We start from the raw sequence: 11375 nt of genomic DNA on the forward strand, positions 1-11375 counted from the left end.
TTTTTTTCTTTTCTTTCTCAACAGTCTTTACTGGTGTTTTAACCGCAACAACCTCAGAAAGAGTATTGTTTGCTATAAATCCACCCTTTCTATACCCAACCATATCATAAGAAAACCTTTCCATGGGATCATAATCATCATACCTTTCTCTGCTCGTGTGTAATAGTTCCAATAGAATTGATTCTACATCATCTGGATATAAGATCTTGGTTTCCATTGGAGTAATAGATAATTCTCTTTTGCTAGCTAAAAACATCTCAATCCTAGCTTTTTCATCAGAATTAATAAGATTCAGATTATAATTCACCATATAAAGAGAAACATATAAATCCACCCCCTATTAAACTGCCATATCTATCAACTTCACATTATAAGGGTGTAAATCAGAAACATCAGAAAATATACCTTTCAAGCAGCAAAATTTTTTGGTTCTAGCCAAAGACATGGACCTGTCCCGCAAAGGTATATCATCCATATTCTTGGGAGCAATCCTTCGACTATATCTCTCGCCACCCAAATCCCCTTCGTTATTGTCAATAGTAGTCATGTCATTTTGATCATCATTCAGCTTAATCCCCAATTTAGCCCCCTAACTAAGAGACTAAGAACCTTCCCCGTCATCCTCTGGATCAACTCCAAAAATCTTTACTTTCCCATTGTTAGTATTCCTAGAAGTCACCCTCCATTAATAGAAATAGAACCATATACATAATTCTTTCCACATTTTTGAACCTCCAACTTCTTTCATATATAAATAAGCAGATCTGCCTCATCTTGTTCTTTCAGTGGAGCAGCCCTTTGCTCCAAAGCCAACTTAGTTCTTGTACTTGCACAAATGTGGCTAGCTACCACCTCATCATCACTGGTTTTAGTTCTTTTTGGACCTTTTTCAGCCTCTTCCTCATGCTGGAAATCCATCCAATCTTCATACCCTTAAGATAATTCATCCTCACTCTTAGACCATCCATCATGTACAACCATTTCAAGTTCAAAGAAAACTCGGTAGACCATAAGATTTGGTGTAGTAAGCTTAGTCCATATAGGTATTTTCTGATGAATGACCACAACCTCTTATGGTCTGACCAAGCCAAGTTCCTATGTAGTCACCATATCCACTTACCCTCTGAAACCAATCATGGAACCAATCTCATATAAAGCCCATGAAAATTCTTCATACTCTTAGGCACTCCTTTAGCTTCTACGCAGACCATAGCCAGCTCACCCATAGCCAATTAATCGTCATTCCACAGTTTAACAATTATCATGACATTCCTATCTTTCAAAGGCACCCAATCATACACAACAACCTCACTAATCCGAGCAGCCAACAGAAAATTGGCTGAATGAGACATTTTTGGTCTTCCAATCCCATCTCAAGGGATAGGTTTTTTCTAGGCTCCTGACAAGCATCAGCATTGATGTCAGGATCACACTCCTCTCTCTGACGAACTAGAGCAATCGCCTCACTCTACATTCAAGAACTCAAATCTTTTGCATGTTCTGCAACAAAAAAACCTAGACCTTCCCCTCCAAAACCAACTAGCATAGCTGTACTTTTTTTGGGTGAATCCAGGCACAAAAATCAAAAATATGTGTCTCTTTGTTGCAATTCACAAACTTTACTTCCGCATCACAAGCTTTGGATCCATGGCCCTTAACCCCATATTTGTGAAAAATACTTTTATCACCCACAAGTACCTTGCCTTTAGATGCTTGAGGAACCGCAGAGCCTCCCACCGAGGCTGCGCCACCAGAACTTGCCTACGAAGACTGAACATCGACATCACTACTGCCACCCCTCCCTTTGTGTTACCTCCACTTGGCACAGATTGCACTGAATAAACCACCTGCATCTTCTGTTGATATGTTGCAACTAAAGGGGTTATTATTCTCCATAGGAGGCTTGCACGAGTATTGAGTCACTCTGGTTTCATCATCAAAACTCCAGTCACTGAAATTGGCATTCCTACGCGCGTACTAGTTATTTTGGTAGTTGTTTCCTTGATAATTCCTTGGCGGTGACATGAAAAAAACAACAACCAATTTTGATAGAATTGCCCGTGCTGGAAATTGCGACCAAAATGAAGATTCCCTCTGCCTCCATCACGTCTACTTCCACCCCCATGCTCATGACCAAAACGATCTTCCATGGTTGTACCCGGACTACCCTAACCCCTAGTATCCGTGGAGGAACAACACCAGGGATGGGAGATGACAGAACTTTGCTGCGAACTAGGGTTAGGGTCGGTGAAATATCAGGCCTCCTAACCCTAGATCACCCTTTCCAAAACAAGGCCACCCCCACCAAGCCTTGTATAGCCCTAAGTGAGAATTGAAACAAAAGATTCCTCCCACAGAAAAACATCACCTCCTGAATCTCTATCTTTTTCATGTCGGCGATTGAGTGGTGAGTGGCTAGTCCAGTGACTGCTGGACGTCGAACTCATCCACCCCATTCCATGGGAAACCAAATAGGATTAGGGCCAATACCTACTTCCATAGGTTTCCCTCGAACAATTTGAAACCATGGACTAGTGTTACCAACTAAATGACAACAAGGAAACAAAATAGGGGCAGATCTATGACTTGGAACAGAGCTCACATCCCTAAAATACGACATCACCAGCTTCTAAGGAATTTGAGCCCATTTGTGTTTCAGATAACTTGCAACAACATCCAATCTCGATCTTTGCTTCTTCAACTTGTTCTTCCCAGCTTGCTTCTTAGCACAATTCAACGCATCCCCAAAGGTGACCAAATAAGGATTTCGATACTCCTGATCATCCTCACGCCCAAAATCACCCCCTGGTCGAACACCATCAAGGGATTCATGTGCATCTCCACCTCCATGGCCATAGAGACTTGCATTGGTGGAATCTAGCACCCTTTTTTTAGGAACATCTAGCGAGACACCTGGCTTCTTCCCACGATTAAATGACAGGCCAACTCTGGCGCTAGGCAAGCCACATACTCCCATCAATACCTTGTTGGTTCCAATGACAGAAAAGACAGGTGATCAACTAGTTTTGGAAGAGGCGAAACACTAGCCGGAGACAACCCCGCGATGCATTCCCACCTCGCCTTGCAATGAGGATCCTCAAATTTTGCCTCCTACTTCCCCTAGAGGATGAAACCCATCGGTGGCAAAGGAGAGGTCCGCAACATCCATACCCTCTCTGAAGTTGTGCCCTCGAAGTAGATGCGCCTTCCTTCTCTCGATCCTCTTGATCTTGACAAACATGAGCATAACTCCCCCTTTTAAATCTCTAGATCAGATCTTCCTCCATCGCATGCAGTGCCTCCTTCCGCTCCCGCACGGACTGGGTCCATGAGAAGGCATCATCATGAAGTCTAGCATCCCTCTCCAACCGCTGCTCTCTCATCACCTTTAGTACCTCCCGTGACATCGAAACAAATCAGCTGTAAATGAAGGAGAGTGGCATCTGAGGCGGCTCCAACTCCTGCCGCGCAAGGAAGGGGGAGATCCTAGTCTTGTACAGCTGCATACATTTTTTGGACACACTTCAATATTTCGTTAAAATGTCAGGTATCCTTTTGCAATGGAAATAAACATTTTTTTAACCTACAAAATCATTATTTATATTGTAAAATATTTTTTAAAATGTCACAAACATTGTAATTTTTTTTTCAAATGACATGTACATGTTTCAGTGGTATGAAAGATTACAAACATTATTTTGCCATTGTATAGCCTTTTTTCGAAAATGTCACAAACACATTTCTCAAACTCGAGAAAAAGTTATAAATGTAACATACTCTTTTTAAAATGTACCAAACATTTTTCTGAATTATGCTGACATTTTTTACATTGTATAAACATTTTTGAAACGTCGCTTACATTTCTTTAAAAGAGTGGCAGTTTTTAAATGTTACAAATATTTTTCACATACATGATTAAAAAATTATATACACATTTAACATTTTAAAATGCATGAATAAAAAAAATAAAGCATAAATGAAAACCAAAATGTGAAGAAAAAATAAAAAGAGATGGGTGACATCAGCCTGACGCGACCACTTTCTTACTGCTCAGGGAAGTTGACCCTGCTGACAAACGTGCTCAAAGTTCACTACCGAGAGGTCAAACCAAATAAGTTTCTTAGGCCACGTCTATATATATATATATATATATATATATATATATATATATATATATATATATATATATTAAAGCAAGGTGGTATTCTTGGTTTCGTCCCGCATCTGATTCGTACGTCATGGCTTTTTTTTTGCATAAAAGACTCTTCTATTTTCGCTATTCAACCCGCATTCTCGATAAGTTCAGAAAAAACCGTTCGAGATTCTTTTTGGGATCGAGCGGCGGCGCTCCCAATCTGATCGAGAGCAGGCGGGCGGCACGCTGCCCAGACTAGAGAAGGACGAGGAGCAGAGGCGGGGCCGTGTGTGTCGGTCGCGCGCGCTCGCCCGCAGTCAACGCGGTAGCGGCCGACCTGCAAGAGCCCCATTCATCCTCCTCGGCTTGGAGAAGGAGAGAGCTGACAGAGAGAGTCGAGGATAAGCATCAACCCCTGCCTGACAGGCACCTCCAGGAGATGGACGACGGGTAGGAGGCGGCGCTCGAGGCGGAGGAGCACGAGGCCGACCGAGAGGTTGCCGGAGGCAGCGAGCTCCAAGGCAAGGCGTTCTGGTTGTGTTCCATGTGGCGACTCCCTTCTCTGGAGAAAGCAGAGATTAGAGATAGAAGAAGGAGAAGAAGGGAGATTAGAGAAGAAGAAGAAGGCAGATTACAGAGGAAAAGAGAAAAGCTGAAAGAGAGGGGCGGCATCTCTGTCTGGCCTGCTGGAGGAGGCGTCTAGGAAGCACAGAGGAGCTCCTCTCCAGGCGATGTTGGAGGAGGCGGGGAGGCTGACTCCTGGGAGCCCAGCCAGCCCCGGCACGTGCACGCCCGGCCACTGGGAGCCCATACGGGCAGTAACAGCGCCGCAACCTACCGACGAACGCGAAGCAGCCCCGGTCACGGGCGAGACAGCCTGGGAAATTGAAAGAGAGAGATGGGGTCAATAGAACGAACGCTAAAGGAAGAGGGGATCAGGGGCGGGGAGGGAGGAGCTTACCGCGCGCATCTGTGCTCGATTCTGGCGCCACGGTCAAGCAGAGAGTGATGCTTGGTTCGTTGTGGAGGAAGAAGAGAGAGGGGGGAAAGCAGCACCGTGGGCGTGTGGATGCAGCACGAAGAGAGAGGGGAAGGAGAGCAGAGCCGTTGATGGATGGATAGAGAAGGAAGGAGAAGCATACTAAGAATACTAGGCCCGTAAGGGTTCCATTTTTCTGGTTTTTTTAGATTTTTTTTGTGATGTCCTGGTAAAACGACGTGTGTAACCCTTCTAGAGCTATCTGCGTTTTTCACGTTGGATTTATCTACGTTTGACTGATCGTGTGCCACATACTCTCCGCGTGTCCGTGCATGCGCTCTCTGGAAAACTCAGGCGAAATCATCAACCGCTTATGGGCCTATAAAAAGCCCGCCTCGCCAGAAGCCCTCGCTTGGCGAACCACCTCTCCTAAAAAAAAACCTCTCCTCTACTGCCTCCAGGCTCGCGAATGACCGCATAATGGAGAAAAAAAGCATGGTCGCCGCCGCCGCTTCGGACTCAAGGGTGCAGAGCCCGATGGCTCCGGAGGGCTGCGGGGAGAAGGGGAGCAGCTTCCTGCCGGGCAAGCCGATCTGGGAGGACGCTGGCGGTGGCGCTGGGGTGGGCAACGGGAGAAGGACGCCGACTCGCGGTACCGCACCTGCTGCTTCGCGGTCATCGACCACCGCGTCGCGCACGAGAAGCCGCCGCTCGACGCCGTCAAGTATCACCCCCGAGCACTAGCTCGTGATCCGCGCGGAGAGCCCAGCCGTCGAGCAAGATCCCCTCGGCAGCCTCCTGCTCCTCGCCGGCGAGGTCCTCGGACGAGCAACCAAGTCCAGGTGAGATTCTCTCCCTTCTCTCTTCTGCGCGTCCCTTCCTCTGTCTGGAGTCGATTTAAGGTGTGAAGTAGAGATGCAGCTCCGTATTCATCTTCATTCTTTTTGCTTGCTACTTTTATGGCTCCACAAAGAGTACAAGAAACCTAAGCATACAAATTCTTCTGCTTCATCTCAATTTTGAGCTGTTTATTTTCATATAGATCACTTATTTTGAACAGAGATATAACAACTTTCGCACTGGAAAATGTTGTAATCTCATGCAAAATTGAGGAATCATGTATATGCAGAAAAATATCACCGTTTGCTTTTTTAAATTTCAGAGTGTATTATTTGTGTAATGTATGCGCCCCCATAAACTGCAGCTACATTTAAATTTTATCTGGCCACAATTGTGAGGAAGTTTAGGGTAATGAACAAACAAAAAAAAGTACGCAGTCTTCAATTAGCAGGAATACTTCTGAAAAATTGTACATTCGGAAAAAGAAATAATTTTAATCATGCAGCTTGTCATGCTTTCTTGCAGGACGGACACGCCCTTTAGGGTTATTAATCGTATTTTTTATCGCTCGACAGAGCTTGTGCATATCGCCAGGATTTGAGTATTCAGATAAATAGAGGCACTATTTGAACTCAATTTTGTCATGGTTTACAGTCAGGTTACATCTGACCCACAACTTATATAGTGTTGTGTTTTATTCAACATATACTCGATAATTAGATCATGTCAGTAATTAGAACATATTAACAGGGAACTATCATGGATGAAATGGTGTCAATACACCGAATTAACAAGTTCAGGCACAAACTGAAAGAATGCTTCATCTAGCGATTGCATGTTTCCCTTCTCGATGCTAGCGGCCGTCAACACCGAAGACCGGCAAGGTAAATAAACACCAACCATCGATCTTGGCAAACCCAGGGGTAGAATCCTGGAAGTACATTGAACTGAGTGTCTATTCTTTTTGCAGATTTGATTTTGGCCAGATGGACAGGACGTCGATCCCGGGGGACACGATCGACTACGTGAAGGAGCTGTTGGAGAGGATACAACGGCTGCAGTTGGAGTTATAGGAGTCACGCTGCTGTGGGTATGGCTGCCGAGTGTGTTCCAGCAGCAGAACCCCAACGAGATGCTGGCCAGGAAAAGCTCCAAGGTGAGGAATTGAAGCCACCCACTGTCGCCAGAGGAGAGCCGCTTCATTTTTGCTATAACTTGAAAAATAGTGAGAGCAAGATACTTTGAGTATCATTTTCTGCGAGGAATCGATGAGTAGCAATTTGATTAGTTTGGTAGGTGTAACACACATTCACACAATTCTGAGGCAAAAAAACTACGGTTAGCTCGCAGACTCTTGTTTGCTAAAAGTTTAGAATGAAAGACCGGCGAGTTGATTGTTTCAACAAAGCATGGTTAATTGATTTGAGAGTGTGTGAAATGAATTTGAAAGGCAATTTGGACAAACATCCTGGTGATGGTGTTGTGTGTGTGCAGGTACTGTTTTGTGCTACGTGCTACTACTTCCATGCCGCTATGTGAGGGATTCAGAGATTCAGATATGAGAGAGGCTACTGCTGGGATATGGGTTACTACAAATTGTTTGCTGCTCTGAGTTGTATGTTATTGCTGCTGTGATTTGTGTGTTGCTGCTTGGGTGAAGAAGGACAGTGCTGCTGCAATATATGGAACAAAGTAATAGAGATAATGATGCTGCTACTAATAGGTTGTTCTATTTTTACCTTTTGCAGCTGCTAATTCTGCTCTGGGTTATGTAGTTTGTATTAGCTATATCTTTACCAAGTACAAATTATTTCGGAAGCATGGTTGATTTGTTCCTTCTTTTGTGTTATTTTGTGGTCCCTTTTGCATTGATATGACTTCGTGTTTTGATGCATTCTTCCATCCTGTAGGCTATTAGACATGCTCATTTGAAGATTGAGTTATCAATATCAATTATGGTTACCTATCGGCGTCTAATCAGGTCTGCAAGGTAGTGTTATTTCTCTTCTATTTTTGTGATTCTTCATATGGCAGAAAATGGTATGGTCAGCTTATATCATAAATCCCATAAGAAGGACTACATGATATGATATCATATGATTCTTATATCAGCTCTGTTGTGTTTTCCATTATTTTTCTAATGTAGAAAGCTATTGTTGTGCACAAATGTTGGTACAGTAGACATTCTATCGGGTGTGTGTGTATGTGTTCCCTTAGTAACAGTGAGTATATATCTGAACCATCATTCCGTTTTACTGCTGGAAACATTGGTCCCACTCCACATAATCCGTCTAAGCCTAATGTATTTTTCCTAATATTTATTGTAGTATTAACCCATTAACCGTGAGAAGGGTATATTTCATCTTTACAAGTTCCATCAGTATTAGTTCTCCATTTTACATCAAAAAGTGTAAGCGTACAGACAGAATACATCATCCATATGCATCATTTATCCATTTGTTTTCTTTTAAGGTTATGATGCTGTCCCTTGGAAAGAAAATTCAAAATCCATATCCACAATGTTCCAAACATTAAGGTGAACATGTACAGAGCATTTTTCTGAATTTGTATGTATAGAAGTGTTTCTCATCAAGTTCAGTCGGTAAGGTGTTTGTATTTATTTATACCACAGCTCTATTGTAGTAGATATACAGCTCAATATTTTGAGCTTACTTATGGAGATTAGCTTCTATATGTGGTACAAGTTAATTCAATCCAGCTCAGCCGTCGTAGGCATTCTGGCAGGTGTGTTGTTCGGAGGAGGGGCCAGATGTCCTAAACAGGAGATGAGAGTGAAATACTTCGATATTTATCACATTATTTTTCAGCTGATCGCTAATTTCCGGGACCGAGTTTCAAGCTTTGCATTGATCTCTATTTGGTTTGCTGCACTTATGTCATCTACAATTTGCAGATATTCTCACAATTTTTTGTGTTATGATTAGGAGTATGGTCTTGGGAAGCATACAAGTGTCCTGAAGTAAGCATTGTGCACAGGCCGTTCAGGGTACCACACTACTATTTTGCTTGCATGTTCATACGAGTATTGATGAATGAAATATAGCTTCAAGAGTGCCTCTTCTATAAACAGAATATCAAATTGGTTGTTTAATGTGCTCCTCTGTAATTAGAAAGTTAATCATGTGTTAGCTAAATATGTGCATTGCAAAGTGTACTTACCCTTTCTTCTTTTGATAATGGGCTGCAAACATTTCCAATTTTGATGTCCTTCTATTCTGGGAATTTTCCTCATCAAATGCACTCTATTTTTCTCTATGTAGATTAATCTACCATGAACTCTCTTATGAGATTATTCTATTTAGTATTGACCAACAGATAAGTCATGGTTGATCTTTATGGAATCGTTACTAAGTTTTATCCATCACATGAAGAGGTTGATGATCTCTTCCTGTCCGTGAAGCAAATTACTTCCTCAGTAAAAGTAATATAAGAGAGCTCAGCAGTTTTTGTCTCAACTAGCTACTACCACTGTGTACCGTAGTACCATATATTTCTTATGCATGTACCGACAAGATGTACTCTTCCTCTGTATAAACCACTTTGCTACAAATCAAGTCTTTGCATGAACTACCAAATCTTACAAAAGAAAGAACAAGTATTTTACCAATCCTTATGGCACGGCATGCAACCACACAACTACAACGCCCCGAGGACAATGTACAAGAGTTGCTCAGCCGCACAAGAATGGAAGAAGAATTAGAAATACAGAACAACAAAAAGCAAGCCACACAATGACCAACGAAGAAGAATTAGAAATACAAAATAATGAAAAGAGACTGGAGCAAGACCAAGGAAGAAGAATTAGAAATACAGAGCAACAAAAGGCAAGCCTTCGGCAAGAAAGGTCTATGCAAACAAGGATCCTCAAAAAAAATTGTCTATGAAGTCAGTCCATCGAGAGCTAGGACGTGCATCCAAAAACAACTTCAACATTGTCTACCCAGCAAACAAACCACCAAGAAAGAGTAGAAGAACTAGCTTCATCTCTCTAGCAGTACATCACATAGGCAAACTAAGCCGGAGGATCAACATCACAGGTTTTCAGGTCTGAGAAAAGAACAACAGCTTTGCAATTATATGCATCCAGTACCCATTATCACTACATGTTGTAGATCACTTGTAGATGTACCAACTAGATGTACCTTTTTCTTGTATAAACTACTTTCCCATGAATAAGTCTTGGGATGACTTATCAAATATTAAAAAAAAAACTAAATAGCTTAGCAATCCATGTGGCGCGGCGTGCCGCCGCGCACTACCTGCTAGTTACTGCTAGAGAGGAACGGCGATGTGGATAAGGTCCACATAGAAGCTGCTCGGTGCGGATTTTTGATGCTATTTTTAATGGCTGAACCGACCAGAAGCCACAGGAACTATGCGTGCTAGCTTCGGTTGTAAATTTTCTTTCTAAATGAGCATCCGCAGTTGTTTGTTGTTTCTGTCATTCATGTCTACCGCATCTTATGAATACATTATCAGATACAATAATTTAAAATGAGTGAAATACTAGAAATAAATGTTTCTCAAGGGAGAAGATATTTGGAGCTCATCGGGACTTGCTGACAATTAAGATATTCCTCAACTCTGGATGTCACCGACGTCGTTGGTGAGACAGGGAGGACAGAGGGGGGGATGAAGAGTAGAGAGAATGTTACAACGGTGCATCTTAAAATTTACCTTTTTTTAAAACAACCCATCCAAAATTTACATGTGATGGGGAATAGAGAAAAGCTCACTTTTTCTTATGAAGATGATCGCCAAGTTGGAACAGTGTAAAAGAAAAGGAACCAAATATAATCTTGCAAATCAAATAATCAACATTTTCTAAAAAATAATTAACATAGTAAAATATGTTTGCTTTCGAATATAACAGGAAATTGTATATAAACAATCCCACTTCAATGCATCACTACACATTAATGCAAAATTATTACTTTGCAAGTCTTTTGAAAATTCTACGAAAAACTTTTGGATTAGTCATTAAACTCTCGAATAGTATACAACAATTCCACTGTTTGCATATCTTGCTAAAAACAATTACGCCATTCCTCTTCCATCCTATGATAGTGCCAAGCTGAAAGATCGCCATCAAAAGGCATCCCAACGACTTTCTCAACTTTATACTACATGGTATGGACACCAACAATCCTTTTTTAATTTCACACCAGGCATGTTCTTTTATTTAAGATAAGCAGTGTTTTAAATTTTCTTCCTTTAAAAAATTAACGCTTTTAAATAAGTTAACACTTTTAAAAAATGCTCAAAATTTTCAAAAAAAAAGCGTTCTAACTTCTTAAAACCCATTAAAATTGATCAATTTTTTTTAAAAAAAATTCTCTTTAAAAAAACATGTGTTCAAATAATATTCATTTTGAAAACATGTTTCAATTCTAATAAAAA

At 41.7% G+C, this 11375-nt stretch overlaps 1 long non-coding RNA gene across 1 annotated transcript; it reads left to right on the plus strand.

The window, feature by feature from the left end:
- The first annotated feature begins 5549 nt into the window (after positions 1-5549).
- LOC119312611 lies at positions 5550-10119 on the plus strand. Its single transcript, XR_005151401.1, has 5 exons — positions 5550-5956; positions 6480-6612; positions 6705-6838; positions 6925-7110; positions 7865-10119. It is a non-coding gene; the product is annotated as an uncharacterized LOC119312611 (long non-coding RNA).
- Positions 10120-11375: the final 1256 nt, after the last annotated feature.

This window comes from Triticum dicoccoides, chromosome 5B, assembly GCF_002162155.2.
Source record: "Triticum dicoccoides isolate Atlit2015 ecotype Zavitan chromosome 5B, WEW_v2.0, whole genome shotgun sequence".
Classification (NCBI taxonomy): domain Eukaryota; kingdom Viridiplantae; phylum Streptophyta; class Magnoliopsida; order Poales; family Poaceae; genus Triticum; species Triticum dicoccoides.